Raw genomic sequence first — 17,500 nt, 5'->3', positions numbered from 1 at the left:
CTATGGCTCAACATCCTTTCCCACGGCACTTCTTCGTGAGTAGCGGCTCGGGTGTTAATCTATTACAACTCAAAATTCAAAGGACAATTTTAGACCAAGTTGAAAGGAACGGAGTATATTCCTATTACATAAAATCAAGTTGGTTTCAATATTTCTCCCCTGAAGCCCTCAACCACACGGGCGTCTGTCCCCATCCACAATGACATCACTGGAGGGTAAATATTAGGGGGATTATGCATTAACTTTGTGAGTCTTGGGTGCTAAACTGTTTCCATACACGCTGAAAGGTTTGGGTGGACAGTGTGTGTGTGTGTGTGTGTGTGTGTGTGTGTGTGTGTGTGTGTGTGTGTGTGTGTGTGTGTGTGTATGAATCATATGCACAGACTTTAGACTTGCGGTCCCTTTAACGTGGCCCGGTCTTGAAGGCAAATATTCTAACCTCGATTTCCAATTACAAAAGGGGGACAAAAGACATGAAAGAGAAAAGAACGGGATAAGAGGAATTGGAGAAAAAGAGAGATAAAGAGGCAAAGAGAGCACTAAAAGAGAGCAGTAGAGAAGAGCCAGAATTACCTCTAAACCCTGATGCCCATATAAGAGATAGAGAAAAGGAAATAATAAAGAGGACAGAAGAAGAGGATGTGGGAAAGAGAGAGGGACAAACCAAAACAAGAGAAAGGAGATGGGAAGGGGAGAAGAGGAAAAGGACAGTCCAAAAGATAACAGAGAAGAGAGGATTAGGACAAGATTAAGACAAGATTAAAAGACAAGAGATGACGCGAGATAAAAATAATAAACAAAAACGGGGAGACAGCCAGCCAGCCCGCGAGCCTCACCTTCCGCGGACCCCCAAATGGATCAAATAACTCATTGTCTCACCAATCAGCGGGCCGGCAGCGGGAGACAATGGATAGGGCGGAGCGATGGGACGGCGGGCGGGTCTCGTTAACCAATGGCCGGTCACAAAGACAATGGGAGGCGGGGCATAGCGGGGAAACAATGCCATCTTCTTCTTCCCGTACTAACGTCACTCCCGGAGCCGTAATGTTCTCCTTTCCATCTTCAGGTTTTTTCTTTTTCTTTGCTTGTTGTGGTTTCATGGTGTGTGTGTGTGTGTGTGTGTGTGTGTGTGTGTGTGTGTGTGTGTGTGTGTGTGTGTGTGTTCCTTCTACCGTCCCCCCTAGACGTAATTTCGTGGGCTTCGGAGACTCCCTGTTCCCCTTTTGTTTTTGTTTATCATTTAACACTCTTATTTTCATTTATTTATTTTTCTTATTTCTTGGTTCCTGACGTCACCCCAATCGTAATATCGAAACTATCACTCCATCTTGAATGCTGATGTGTAAGAACAGACCGACACAAGAGTATGATGCTAGCCACGAAGAAGTGCAATGGGCAGCATGCAGAGGGGTACCAATGTCTCTTTCGGCCTCAGAGCTACGTGAAGTATGCTGCAAAGGGACGAAAATTTGGGACAGGTTAGTATAAAAAGTGTATAGGAATATGTTCAGTGAAAATAATAGAATTGTAATAAAAAAGATAAATATATAAATGAATAATAACACTCAAAATATGCTTTCATCTTTTAATAAATTTCTCCCTGGTGTTATAATTGACAATAAATAAATCTTACTATATTGACAGCACCCTCAATAAAGATGATAAACAGAACATTGTAATTTTAGCCAGTCTTGCAAAATATAAAAATCTGCTTATATTACCAAGTCTATTCATGTATCCCATTGCAAGAATATAGAGACGGTGTTATGTATGGGAAGAATAAGGGAGAATAAGGAGAGTTAAATATGAGAACTGAGGAGAGTTGGTTGACAGAAGTGATATGGAGGGTTAAATATGAGAAAAATTGAGGAGAGTTGTTTGAGGGAAGTGATATGGAGAGTTAAATGTGAGAAGAATTAAGGACAGTTGGTTGAGAGAAGTGATATGGAGAGTTAAATTTGAGAACTGAGGAGAGTTGGTTGGGAGCAGTGATAAGAAGAGTTGATGAGAGATAAGAATGAGGAGCTGGTTGTGGGTAGAGTTGAGGAAAGTTACTTAAAAGCAGAGTCAGGAAATTAAGCCAAGGAAAGATGAATTAAGCAGACTTAGAGAAGGGGTGACATGGAGAGTTAAGAGAGAGTCAAAGTAGGCCAAAGTCAACTGAGAACAGAGAGAAGGAGAGTTAACTAAAGCAGAGTCAGGAAAAGATACATAAAAACAGAGTTATTAGGGCGAGTTATGGAGAGTCATGGAGAGTTTGGGAGAAAAAAATAAATAAATCGCCAGACTGAAGGGGTTGAGAATGGAGAGTTAGAGAGTTTGGGAGAAAAATAAATAGATCGCCGGACTGAAGGGGTTAAGGGAGGAGAGTTAGGGAGAGTCTGGGAGCATTTTTGGGTGTATTATGGTCGAGAATAACAGGTCTTATTGACAGGAAGATCAGCCTATTGTCACCCCTAACGGCATCCACTCTCTCTCTCTCTCTCTCTCTCTCTCTCTCTCTCTCTCCTTCGTCCCCTTTTCCCTCCCTTATCCCTTGTTTTCCCTCCCTTCTTTTTCCTTTCCCCTTATCTTTTCTCCCTCCCTCATCCTCTTTTCCTTCCCTAAACCTTTTTCTTCTTCCTTCCCCATCCCTTTCCCCATCTTTATTCTCTCCTCTTCTTCCTCCCCATATCATCTCCTCTTCCTTCCTCCCCTTCTTCTCTCCCCTTCTTCCTCCCCTTATCCTCTCCCCTTCTTTCCTCCCCTTATCCTCTCCCCTCCCTTCCTCCCCTTATCCTCTCCCCTTCCTTCCTCCCCTTATCCTCTCCCCTTCTTCCTCCCCTTATCCTCCCCCCTCCCCTCATCCCCAGCATCAGGCCTTCCATGTGGGGTCCTAAAGATCTTTGAGGGGCCTTTGTCACCCCCTCCCCTCTCTCCCCTCTCCCCTCTCCCCACCCCCTTCCCCCTCCTCTTCTCTGTCTCCAAAACCCCTTTCATCCAGGACAATCCCTTATTCTACCGGCCATTCTCATCCTCTTTTTCACCCTTTCCCCCCCCCACAGCTCAAGGGCCTTCCCACACCCTATCTACTCCTTTCTCTACGAGCCTCTCTCTCCTCTTTCTTCTCTCTTTCTCTCTCTCTCTTTTCTCTCTCTTTTTTTCTGTGGTGAGGGTATATTTAATCAACTTCACATTAGCTGTCACTTCGAATGGTTGCTCTGTTTTGGTGGGCCTAGTAGGGGATCTCTCTCTCTCTCTCTCTCTCTCTCTCTCTCTCTCTCTCTCTCTCTCTCTCTCTCTCTCTCTCTCTCTCTCTCTCTCTCTCTCTCTCTCTCTCTCTCTCTCTCTTCAATGACTTTCTTTCCCATTTCTAGAACGCATCCCAACTCGACTATATCTGAGAAGATGACGATGACGATGGTGATGATAATGATGATGATGATGATAACGATGACAATGCTGGTGATGATGATGACAACGATGATGATGATGATGATGATGATGATGAGCCACTGAATAAACACGTCTAGTACCATGACACCTGATATATATTTACCCTACTAATATCAACCCTTTTTTAAGCTCAGAAATAAACTCACAATTAACAGGTAAACAAACACCTTACTAAATCCTTCATAGCAATAATATCCTTTACTTTATTTCCTTCACTTTATTCCTTCAATGCCCTGGACATTTTTCTCGCCTAATACCTCTCGTAGTGAAAGGGTGAAGGGTTGGACTGTTGTTGGTAAGGCCTCAGGTTCGATTCCCCCCTTTTCTTTCCTCCTCCCTCCTACTTTTCTCTCTCTCCCCCCCTCCCTCCTACTTTTCTCTCTCCCCCCTCCCTCGCACTCTTCTCTCTCCCTCCTTCCCCCTTCTCTCTCTCTCTCTCTCTCTCTCTCTCACTTAACCCTTTCACAAGCCCACTCAACTTCATCCCCCTTTCTTTCTCACTCACACTTCCTTGGTCCTTTCTTCCTCTCACCTCATTATCAACTTTTTCCCTTCCTCTTCCTCCCTCGCTGCTCTCTCTCTCTCTGTCTCTGTCTCTCTCTCTCTCTCTCTCTCTCTCTCTCTCTCTCTCTCTCTCTCTCTCTCACACACACACACACACATCTCACTTCAAAACCAAACACACACACGACACACCCACACCAACCCCTTCGAACACACTCAAACGAACTCAGCCTTGTAAAACGTACCCACATCCTCCTCCTCCTCCTCCTCCTCACCATCATCACCACCACCATCATCACCACCAGCACCACCATCATCACCACCACCATCATCACCACCACCATCATCACCACCAGCACCACCATCATCCGAACCTTTTCCTTATCACCACACACACACCCAACCCACCCACCCTACTCCAACGCACCCACATTCACACCCACCCCTTTGAGAGCGACTCTTTGGCCTCACCCCCACCCAATTTGCACCCCAAGAGAGGATTTCCGCGACAAGGATAAACTCTTCCAGGCGAAAATGACCTCCAATTGGGCAGTTAAAGGATGAGTAAGTTAGCCTCGTGTCTGGAATATTTTAATGTCTATTCGGCCTTATTTTTGGTACTGTTAGATAATTGTACGTCTAACCAATCTTCTGTGTGGTTCATTATGCCTTGTAACTACCCTAATTCGATCTAACAGCCCAATTACCTACTGACTACTTCATCGCATCGTTCATATCACAGTCAATAATCAAATCCATTCAGATAGTCAACCATCTACTACCTACGGCTACTATGACCACCCTAGACCAGCCGCGGGGCCCTACACCTGGCAAACCACCCAATTAGACACCTGGCACGAAAATGGGGACTATCAGATCGACCAGTATTGTTCTTCCCATCATTACCATAAGATCAATAACATATCAATAATTATATCTATGATCGTTAGGGTACCCTCTATAACCCCTAATGACTACGTAACCCCATACCATTCAGGGCGAACCACCCAATTAGGTAGTTGAGGCAATTAAGAGGGTCCATATCAGAAGCCATTAAAACTGTCTACATTAATCCCATAAACTATCTCCAGGCGTTAGGGTGCAGGATCAGCTTTAATTTACCCCCTGCCTTCCTCAGCTAACCACCCAATTAGATTGTTAAGGTACAAGGGGCGGTAGTTCCCCATCCAAATGTCACGAGGATTATCACTAAGTATCACAGTTCTATAAGCGTTAAGGTTGAGATCACCCTTAATGACTAATCTACTTCCTCCATTCTCAGCGAACCACCCAATTAGTTGAGACAGAAGGGGAAAGGGAAGGGGAAGGGGAAGAGGATGGGGGGAAGGGGAAGGAGAAGAGAAGGCGGAAGGGGGATGGGGAAGGGAATGGAGAAGGAGAAGAAAGAGAACAAGATGGAAGAGAACAAGGGGAAGGGGAGGGGGAAAGGGGAAAAGGGAAGGGGAAGGGAAAGAGAGGGAGGAAGGGGAAGGGAACTGAGAATGAAAAGGAGATGGATAAGTAGAAGGAAGAGAACAAGGGGAAGGGGAAGGGGTAGGGGAAGGGGAGGGGGTAGTTCCTCATCAGGTGACACTGCCCCTTCACCCGCGGTCGTCGGCGTAACTCAAGTGCCATTGCAAATTAATGCAACATGATGCCGCTCTGTGTCACCCCTTTATCCTGCCACCACCCGCCTTTCCCACACTGTTTCGACTCCTTCCACAGCGCTTCGTCCCACACCGTCTCGCTCCACACCGTCTCGTTCCACGCCGTCTCGTTCCACACCGTCTCGTTCCACACCGTCTCGTTCCACACCGTCTCGTTCCACATCGTCTCGTTCCACACTGTCTCGTTCCACACCGTCTCGTTCCACACCGTCTCGTTCTACATCGTCTCGTTCCACACCGTCTCGTTCCACACCGTCTCGTTCCACACCGTCTCGTTCCACACCGTCTCGTTCCACACCGTCTCGTTCCACATCATATTTCGTTCCATATCATCCGATTCGGTTCACAATATTATTCGATTCGTTCCACACCCTTTGACTCGTTCCACACCACTTCAACTCGTTCCACACCACTTCAACTCGTTCCACACCACTTCAACTCGTTCCACACCACTTCAACTCGTTCCACACCACTTCAACTCGTTCCACACCACATCAACTCGCTCCACACCACTTCAGCTTGCTCCACACCACCTCAACTCGTTCCACACCACTTCGATTCTTTCTTTATCGCTTCGTTCCACACCGCCTCTAATTGTTCCACACTGTTTCGCTTCGTTTCAGACCACATCGCATTGTTCCGGGACTAGTGGCTGTCTTCTCATTAGCGCAGGTGACTTAATTATTTTTTTATTTACCTGGGGAACTGCACCTTACCCTTGGTTGAGGTGGTACTGAGTCTCTTTGGTTACTAGTCAAATCAACCCTCCAAGCTGACTACACCTGGCCATCAACAGAGGTAGTACTGAGTCTCCTTGGTTACTAGTCATATCACCCCTCCAAGCTGACTATACCTGACCAACTGAGGTAGTACTGAGTCTCCTTGGTTACTAGTCAGATCAACCCTCCAAGCTGGCTACACCTGGCCAACTAAGGTAGTACTGAGTCTCCTTGGTTACTAGTCAAATCCAACCTTGAATTACTACACCTACACCTTAATTCATGTTGTATATTATAGCAATTTACCTGCACAACAACACACCTTTAATTAAACAAGGACGGGGAGTTTCCTATATGGCTTTTATATCATTTCAGCCACTTCACATCGAGGACATTTTTCCCTAGTACCCCTCCCCCATATTTTATAATCATCTTACAAGACATTTTTTTTTTTTTTTTGGTGGGAGAAATTTGGTCTTTTATTCACCCCTTCACAGCGATATTTTTTTTTTTTTTTAGATAAATAAATTTCATATGGATGTAAAAAAAAAATAAAAAAAATCGTACCAAAGGGGTTACTATCAAAAATGAATCGCTTAAAGTGACGTGTTGAGACCTCCTAAAACGGCCTCTCCCTTAGCAATTTTTCCTGACTGATTTATTCCTCTTATCTTTATTTATCATAATTTATCATTATCTTATTTATACCGTTTTAATTAACACACAGGGAGATAGTGAGATGTACAAAATAAATCGCTTAGAATTATGTGTTACGATACCTAATGGCACCTACGATATCTAATGGCACTTACGATATCCAGTGACACTTACAATATCTAATGACACAATATCTAATGGCACTTACAATATCTAATGGCACTTACGATATCTAATGGCACTTACGATAATGGCACTTACGATATCTAATGGCACTTACGATATCTAATGGCACTTACGATATCTAATGGTACTTACGATATCTAATGGCACTTACGATGGCACTTATGATATCTAATGGTACTTACATGGCACTTACGATAATGGCACTTACGATAATGGCACTTACGATATCTAATGGCACTTACGATGGTACTTACGATAATGACACGATGGCTAATGACACTTACGATATTTAATTACGATATTTAGGAGTAACGGGACCTACGATATCTAGAGGCACAATGGTACCGAGGCGTAACTTTCAGAATAAATCGCTCAAGAGGACGCGTTACGCCAGCACTTATCAGCAAAGAATGGCCGCTCCCGTTTTCTGTGGACGCGAGCTGGGGGGGGCGAGGAGGGGGAGGAGGAGGGGGTTCTAGTAAAAAATGGTGACCCCGCGCGCCGCACCGAGTCAATATCTGAGAGAGAGAGAGAATATTATCCTCCCCCCCCCTCCGGGTTTGTGTGTTTGTGCTTTTTTAATACTAGATGAAGCGACGGCGGGAAAAGATGACACTCGGGGCCCAGGCTCGATCTCTACCATCATCGCCGGGTAAACACTTGAGATTTTAATTCCAGGGTGAAGGTGTGAGGGAGTCAACGAGGGCTGCCGGGAGGTGCCAAAAACCCAACTACTATACTTGCTATCTTGACCCCTAATGACCTCCCTCTAATTAAGGTTAGTGGTTGTAAATGAAGCCTAATTAACCCTTGGTGATTGATGTGGACTTTTAAAGGGACAACTGGAGATTTAAAGGGACTACTGGCGATTTAAAGGGCAAGGTGGACTTTAACTCGTACCTCCGACAGCCTCCCCCACTCAACCCTTCCAGCCGTCACTATCCCCAAACACACAACACACTTCCCCTTACCCTAACTTATTCCCAACTACCCTAGCGACCTTCCTCACTCCCCACCGTCTCCCTGGCAACCCCCCAACCCCTCCCCCAACCCCCCAAACCTCCCTCCTGAGTGGTTTCCCTGAGATGTGGCAACCTCGAGGGTAATTTCCTCTAAGTATACCACATTACCCAGAGCTGCTAGGGTCGTGGCTCGTCCTTCTCAGAATTCTTCGGACACCGTTAGCTAGTTAATCCAAATATTCCGTTCACTTCCATTTACAGGATTATCAAAACCGGTGAATTAAAAACCTCATTAGCCCTTAATTACCTTAGGAGTAGAGCTATGTCTATTTTCTCACTTCTGGCTCACTTTTCCAGGGTTATTTAAAAGGGGTGAGCGAGTGGATGTGGGGGTGAAGGAAGGGCAGTGCAACAACGACTTGGTATTAGACTAGAGCTATTAACAAATCAGCCCCCAATTATGGCAGGGAAAGAAAGGATTAGATGGTGAGACGATGGAGGAAGAGGGAAGGAAGGAAGGAGGAAGGGAAGAGGAGGAAATAGAGGAAGGAGGGGAGATGGGAGGAGGTGGAAACGGAGGAAGGAAGAGAGAGGGGAAATGGTGGAAGAGAAGAGGAAGGGAAGAGGAGGAAATGGAGGAAGGAAGGAAGGAAGGCCTAGAGGAAGAGAGAGAGAGAGAGAGAGGGGGGGGAGGAAAGAAAGGGAATAAGGAATGAGAGGAGAGAAAGGAAAAGTGTAATAGAGATGAACACGGGGAAGAGAAGAAAGGAAAAAGACATAAAAGGAAGGAAGGAAGGAAGAAAAGAAAGAAGAGAGACAATGAGAGGAGCAGGAAGGAAGAAAGGGAAGGAGAGGAAAGAAAGGGAAGGAGGGAGGGGAGGGGGAAAGTCGGTGAAGGAAAGAAAAGGAACAAAAAAGATATAGAGGGGAGAGAGAAAGGGGAAGGAAGTGGAGGAAGGAGAAGTGGAAGAAGGAGAGAAGCGAGAGGAAGAGGACAGGCAGGGAAGGAAGGAAGGAGGGAAGGAAAAGAGAGAAAGGAGAATAAAGGAGAAGAGGGAAGTGAGGGAAGAAGAAACAAAGGAAGGATGAAGATGGTGTAAGAAGTGAGGAGGAAGCATAGAAGAGAAAGACAAGGAAGGATGGAGGAAGAAGATGGAGGAAGCAAAGGAAGATGGAGAAAGAAGAGGAAGATGGAGAAAGAAGAGGAAGATGGAGAAAGAAGAGGAAGATGGAGAAAGAAGAGGAAGATGGAGAAAGAAGAGGAAGATGGAGAAAGAAGAGGAAGATGGAGAAAGAAGAGGAAGATGGAGAAAGGAGAGGAAGATGGAGAAAGGAGAGGAAGATGGAGGAAGGAAAGGAATATGGAGAAAGGAGAGGAAGATGGAGGAAGGAAAGGAAGATGGAGAAAGAAGAGGAAGATGGAGAAAGGAGAGGAAGATCGAGGTAGAAGAGAAGGAGACAGAGGAAGGGATAGGAATGATAGAAACAAAGACAATGGAAAATGAAGAGGGGGGGAGGAAGAAGAGGAGGGAGATGTAGAGAAGGAAAGAAAGGGAAGGAAGGAAAGAAGGAAGGAGGAAGGAAAGAAGGAAGGAAGGAAGAAGACATTAGGAAGGAAGGAAGAGAGAGGGGGAAGAAAGGAAGGAAGAAGAATGACGAAACAGCAAAAAATATAGAAATGGGTGTGATAAAGAGGCGACAGATACAGAAAAAGAGAGAGAGGAGGAGAGGAAATAAGAGGAGAGGAAGGAGAGAGAGAAAAAGAGGAAGAGGGAAAGGAAAGAAGGGAGAAGGACACCAAGGAGGAGGAGATGGCTGGGAGGGGGAAGGAGAGAGAGAACGACGGAAGAAAAATTATGGAAGAAGAAAATAAAGAATGTGAAGAATAAAGGAAGTAACGAAAAGGAACAGAAACAAAAAAAAAAAGAGCAAAAAATCTATGGTAAAAAAAGTAACAAAAAAAAAAGTGATGATACTATGAGAGCATAATATATGAGAGAGAGAGAGAGAGAGAGAGAGAGAGGGAGAGAGAGAGAGAGAGGAAGAGAGAGAGAGAGAGAGAGAGAGGGAGGGAGAGAGAGAGAGAGAATATACAGTACATACAGTTGCCATCAAAAGTCATGTCATCAATCTTTTCTCCATAAGCCTTCAAAATTTTGGATCACATGCTCAAAAAAAAAAAATCGAAAAAAATGGATCGAGACCCCCCAAAATTTGGATAATTTTTGGAAGTACGTGATAGGATGGGAAATATATAGGCCTGTATTCTTGTCATGGAAGCTCCCTAACACCTTTTCTTTAGCGATTTATTTTTGGATACTGCTGGTTAATATCAACTTGCATGTTATTTAGACTGAAAATGGTGGACTTGGAAAAAAAAAAACAGTAAGGAATAATAAGCAAAATAAATCGCTTAGGAAAAGGTGTTCAATGGACTATAAGTAGTAATAAGCAAAATAAATCGCTTAAGAAAAGGTGTTAGGAGGACTGTAAGGAACAATAGGCAAAATAATTCGCCTAGGAGAAGGTGCTGGTATTAAATTTACATTAAAAAAAAAAATAAGATGACAGTAAGGAGTAATAAGCAAAATAAATCGCTTAGGAAGAGGAGTTAAGAGGACAGTAAGGGGAAATAAGCAAAATAATCGCTTAGGAAAGGGTGTTAGGGAGCTTCCTTACCCTGGCCTTGCTATATGGCTGCTGACTGCGTTCTGTAATATGGGATGCAGGCTAATCATACCTAATTAGCACAGGTGTTCCACTAATGACCTTCAGTAATTAAAGGTATGCACTACAGGTAATTATTTCAGGCTTATTCCTCCTCCTCCTCCAATTTTCTTCCCATCTTCTCTCTCTCTCTCTCTCTCTCTCTCTCTCTCTCTCTCTCTCTCTCTCTCTCTCTCTCTCTCTCTTTATCAGTCGTTCCTTTATCCTCGCCTCTTTATCACACTATTATTATTATTATTATTATTATTATTATTATTATTATTATTATTATCTATGAATGCGCAACAAACGACACTAACAACAATGATCTGTGCCAAAAATAAGATAAAAATAAAATAAATAAATAAAATAAAAATAATAATGTAATCAGTGTCGCTGCGTCTCATTACCCACATTTTTGTTTTTTTCGAAATCCATTCAGAAAATTTTTCGAGATTTTGACGGGACTTTTGATGACGATTATAAAAGTTTTTTTTTTTTTCAAGATATTATCAGGCCATTACAAGATAAAAAAAAAAAAAATGAGCTTTGAATTTGACCCATGACCTTTGACCTAGATTCTGACCCATGACCTTTGACCTTAAACTCTGAATGACCTATGACCTTTGACCTTAAACTGAATGACCCATGACCTTTGACCTTGAACTCTGAATGACCCTTGACCTTTGACCTGACCGTTAATCGACCTCCACCAAATTCGAAACAACCCCAAACGCACTTACATGCATAAATTTTGATCCACATCGGAGCTGGCAGTGATGAGTTTTTTGATAATCATATATACATACATAAACATACATACATACAAGCTTTCATACATACATACATAAACATACATACATACAAGCTTTCATACATACATACATACATACATACCAATATACTGCATACATATATACATACACACCATTACACATACAAACATACATACATATCGGTACACATACGCACATAGACACCAGCTCCATCACATTAGTTAAGCTTTCGTCGTCGGTAAGAAAAACACCTGGCAAATGACTGTCTGAAATAATCACACACACACACACACACACACACACACACACACACACACACACACACACACACAAAACGAAAGCTTAATTCCCAGGTTAACCCAACATATGATAAAAATAATAACAGAGGAAGCGAGAGTACATGAGGAAGGATGACGTGGGTTGGCATGAAGGACTGCAGACAGGCCTATGTTGAAGCAAGAACGTCAGCCAGTTAAAAATCAACCTCTGTGAGTAAAGCAAATAATAATCAAGGGAAAATAAAAAGGGAAAAATGTCTGAAATTAAGGGAGATAATGAAAGCGCAAGAAGGAGTAAAACAAGGAGGAGGATAAAGATGGCGCACGAGAGACATGGCGGGAAAAAAAATCCAATCCGCTCGAACGGTTTCCCATTATCGGTTCTCTCCTCCTTCTGGTTAACTTGGAACAACAAGAGTCTCTGTAGTCGCCGCCAGAGACATTAATTGGCCTGGATCGAGTCGGCTGGAGGGTCTTGGGGTTGGTTCAAGAGACACTGGAGCATCGGGAAGCGGTGGGGCGTAGTGAGGAAGCTCCAGAATCAAAACTTATTCTGGTTTTAAAATATCGACTGGAGCGTATCAAGAAATCCCTCAGAATCAAGGGAAAACCTCCAGAGTCAAGGATTTCGCAGTAGAGAGGCCACGATGCGATGGAAAGGCGGAGTAAAGTGCCAATTAATTCCGTGGGTAGAGGGGGAGGGGGGAACTACTTGCGGCGGCGGAGGGGTGAGGAGGCGTGCTGCGGCCGTCGACAGGGAGTGTTAGCGGAGCGTCGCCTCGTCGTTACGCCATGATTACCACCGACATCAAAAGTAATTCGTTGGATTCACTTTGATGTCTTCGGGACCATGATAATACTCTCTCGATGGCCCTCCTCCTCCTCCTCCTCCTCCTCCTCCCTCGCTTGTGAGAAGGAAGAGGAGCAAGAGGAAGAGGAGAAGGAGGAGAAAGAGGCTATACTTGGGCCCGTCGGAGTACTCTTCACTGGGGATAAAATTATACCTTCCACTTCTGGCTTCCACATGAGAGTAATTTTCACGAAGCACTCCAGTCTGGCTTTAGAACTCATCAATTTCTGGCCAAAATAAGATAATTTTTAGAACTACCACGTCATCTCTTATAGGATCTTGTGTGTGTGTGTGTGTGTGTGTGTGTGTGTGTGTGTGCGGTGGGACTCACCACACACGGCACTTCTAAACAGGGTGGACTCGAAGGTTTTTCGGTTCATCAACTCATTGGCTCCCTTCAACCTTTCTCTTCACCGCAATGTCGACTCTCTCTCTCTCTCTCTCTCTCTCTCTCTCTCTCTCTCTCTCTGCTTCCCATAACGGCGGGCACGCAGCACCCGTCCACTTGTAAACTCTCACCCCTAATCTCCCTAACTCTTCAAAGCAAGAATTAGTTTTTCCTGCTCTGTAAATACTCAAACGACCTAAAATTGCCATCTCTCATCTTGAAAGGTAAAATGTAACGATAGATAAACATTAGAATACGATGCTAGTCACGAAGAAGAGCAATGGAAATGATGTAGAGCCATAGCATTGTCTTATTCTGCCACTAAGTGTAATAAACAAAATGAATCGCTAAGGATGAGGTGTTAGGGAGCTTCCTTACCCGACTGAACGTTATTTATGCAGAGTACGGCGAGATTAGAATTATTTATATAACACATAAAAGGAGAGGAAGGCGTATTAAACTAAATAAATCGTTAAGGAAAAGGCGCAAGGGAGCAAGGTGTGCTAAATCAAATGAATCGCTAAGGAAAAGGTGTAAGGGAGCAAGGTGTAATAAATAAATCGTTAAGGAAGAGGTGTAAGGGAACAAGTTGTAATAAATAAAATAAATCGCTAAGGAAAAGGTGCAAGGGAGCAAGGTGTAATAAATAAAATAAATCGCTAAGGAAGAGGTGTAAGGGAGCAAGGTGTAATAAATAAAATAAGTCGCTAAGGAAGAGGGGCATGGGCGCAAGGTGTAATAAATAAAATAAATCGCTAACGAAGAAGTGTAAGGAAGGTGTAATAAATAAGTCGCTAAGGAAGAGGTGTAAGGGAGCAAAGTGTAATTAATAAATCGCTAAGGAAGAGGTGTTAGGGAGCTTCCTTATCAGACGGGCACAGGTAGGCATCGCAGCGTCTTGAAGCCCTGCTCAAGACGCACCTGTTTACGCCGTCCCATTGGCTGAGCGTGTCAATGGGCCGAGGAGGAGGAGGAGGAGGAAGAAGAGGAGGAGGAAGAGGAGGAGGAGGAAGAGGGCCGCAGCCACCACTTCACACCGGGGATAATTAGTATGTGTAGTATGTCTGGTGATTGGTAATGGGGGTGTTGATTTGGAATGATTGATGGGACACATACCACAACATAACAGCATAACAAGAAATAATGAACCCTTACTTGACCTGACCTGACCTGACCTCACCTCACCTCACCTCACCTCACCTCACCTCACCTCACCTGACGACCTGATCTCACCTAACCTGACATACGCAAAATAAATATCTTGACCTGGCTTGATGTAACTGAACCCCCAAAATGGTGTGGAGGTAACAAGACCGTACAACTTGCCGACACACTAACAAGGCTGACTCACACCACAAGATACTCACACTTAAAATACATTCCCAAAGGTTCATATAAATAACAATAAACAGTAAGCAATTTATTACAGGATATTGGGACGGAAATGATACACTTCACAACGCCTTACTCTCTGACATTTATTTCCCTACAGATGCAGTCTCAGCAATTAAAAATGAACTACCTCCCCTACAAATAAGAAGGAATGTTGCCTCCCTTGCACTATTTCACAGATACTTTTATGGCAAATGCTCAGACAAGGTTGCATTCCATTGTGCCACCTCTCCTTGTATTTCCCCCGTGCTACACAGGCATCTGGTAGCGCTCATGGGACTGCCGCACTGCCATATTGCAGAACTTCAGCCTGTAAGAACTCATTTATTCCCCGATCTGCATCTCTCTGGAACTCGCTTACCCCAGAGAAGCTTCCCCCCAAACCTTAACCTACAGCAGTTCAAGTCCAACTGTTTTTTTTTTGTTTTTTTTCCTAATAATGAAGGACACCTGTAATCTGGTGTTTGGATTTTTTCATTTAATTTGTTTTTCCTTTGCGTGTTCATCTTTTTTTAATCTACTAAAAAGAGTGACGATAAAACAGTAAACAATTAACAAGTCTTTTAGTATAAAGGAACTGTGCTTAATACACCACACACGCGTACATAACGCCAAATATATTTGTGTGTGTGTGTGTGTGTGTGTGTGTGTGTGAGAGAGAGAGAGAGAGAGAGCGCACACGTGTGTACACATGCCTGTGTGCGTGTATTTTCCCTTCTGAACGCGCTTCACTTATCAAAATAAATCATAATAAATCCTAAACAATTAATTAGTGGAATAAAGGGAGAGGGAATCAATACAGCCAGCCCCTCGCCTCCACAAAAGCCAGAGAATACCTAAAAATGGGGTATTCAGGACGTGTATTCAGGCCACCTATTAAGAGCCCCTTCGCCTTCTCTCTCTAACAAGCCAATGAACTATTATCTGGCCTTTAACGAGGATTTGGAGAGACGGAGGAAAGAGGGATGGAGGAAAGAAGGTGGGAAGGTGGGAGAGAGGACGGGAAGAAAGGAGGGAGGGAGGGAAGAAGGGGAAGAGACAGGGACGGAGTGAGGGTGATGAGGGATGCATGGGGAGAAAAATAGGGAGATGAGGAAAAGGTGGGGAGATGGAAGGAAGGAGGACTGAGGGAAGGGAGGGATTGAGGGGAGTGAAGGAGGGAGGGCTGGGAGGTGAGAGAGGATGGAGGGATGGAGGAGACAAAGGGGAGACAGGAGGGAAAGAGAGAGGGATGAAGTGCGGACGAGGAAGCTGAAAGGAGGAAGAACTAGAGAAGGAAAGAGGAAAAAATTGGAGATGTGGAACCAAGGAAAAAATGGCGAAAGAAGGAAGGAAGGAAGGAAAGAAGGTAGGAGGGAAGGGAGGAAGGAAGGATGGAAGGAAGGAAGGAAAGACAGACTGATGGAGAGTACGTGGAAAGTAGAGAGGGAGAAAAAAGGAAAGATATGAACGAAGGACTGATGAAGGGAGAGATGAGAAGAGGGAAACCTGGGGGAGAGTGAGAGATAGAGAGAAGAATGGGGAGGAAGGAAAGGAGGACGTGAGGGATGGAGGGAGAGAGCTACACTAGAGAGGAAGGAGAGAAGGAAGGGTGAGGGAGGGAAAAGAGAGGAAAGAGAGGTAATGGAAGAGTGAGAAGTGGAGAGAAGGATGGGGAAGGAAGGAAGGAACAGGTGAAGGAAGAAGAGAAAGATAAGGAGAGGGAAAGTTGGAAGGAACGATGGGAGAAGAGGGAAGGAAGTAAGGAAGGAGGGACAGGAAAGAGAGAAAGGACGAGGAGAGAGAGGAAAAAGAGAAAGGAATGAGAGAAAAAAGAGAGTAGGAAAGATGAGAGAGGAAAGAGAGAGGAGAAGAGAGGAGAGGAGAGGTGTAAGGGAAGAGAGTGAGAGGAAATGAAGGAAGCGAAGAGAGGAAGCGAAACGAAAAAATAAAAAAGATAAAAAGGAAGTAATGGAGGGAGAGGAGGGGAGAAGGGGGGGAGGAGGGGAGGAAGAAGAACTCGGTGGGAAGAAGGGAATGAGAAAGAAAGAGCCTGGAAAAGGAGGAAGAAAATAGAGGAATAAAGGAAAAGACAATAAAATACATGGAGAGAGAAGACCAATGGAGGAAAGTGGAAGAAAATGTGAAATGAAAAGAGAAGGAATGTACAGTAGAACGGAGGGAAGAAGAGAGAGGGGTATAGAAGGAAGGAAGGAAGAATGGAGAGTGAGAAGGAAGGTACGGAGGAAAGTGAGGGAGGAAAAAGGAGAGAAGGTGGGAAGGTTCAAAGGAAGGTGTGAAGAAAAAGAACGAACAAGAGAGAGAGAGAGAGAGAGAGAGAGGTGTAAATAAAAATGAAGACTGAGGGAGAGAGGGTGGGAAGGAGAGGAAGAAGGAAGGGAGAAGGAAAACAGGGAGAGGAGGAAGAGGGAGTAATGGGGTGAGGAATGGAAGGTGGAAGGAAGGAAGAGAAGAAGGACGGAGGGAAGAAAACAGGGAGAATAGAGGAGAGGGGAGGGGAGGGAGATAGGGAGGTATAAACGAAAAGAACGAGGGAGGGAGGGAGGGAGGGAGGAGAGAAAGAAAGAAGGCGGGGGGGGGGAGGAGTGGCTTCTATTGATTCTTACTAATAAACAGAGTGTCTTGTCCATAGAGACCTTGACTCTCTCTCTCTCTCTCTCTCTCTCTCTCTCTCTCTCTCTCTCTCTCTCTCTCTCACCTATTCGCTCCCATTCACTCCCAATACCCGCTCCTCTCTTTCCAATTACCAAGCCTCCTTTTCTGTCTGTATTGTGGTGTGGGTATTGAGAGGCGGGTAATTATGTCCACATTAGGGTATTCCTCTGGGACATTGGTAACGGGGTGGGGGGATTGGGGTAATTTGAGATTTATTGGGGTTAATTAGGAAGATGTTAAGATGGATGATGGTAATGAAGAAGTGATGATGATGATGGTAATGAAGCGACACTCAAACACACCCACATCCAGCCATACCCACACC

The sequence above is a fragment of the Coenobita brevimanus genome, chromosome 19 (genome assembly GCF_032717465.1).
Source record: "Coenobita brevimanus isolate Jiangsu-jjx chromosome 19, ASM3271746v2, whole genome shotgun sequence".
Lineage (NCBI taxonomy): Eukaryota > Metazoa > Arthropoda > Malacostraca > Decapoda > Coenobitidae > Coenobita > Coenobita brevimanus.
Note: the sequence above shows the minus strand (reverse complement) of the source record.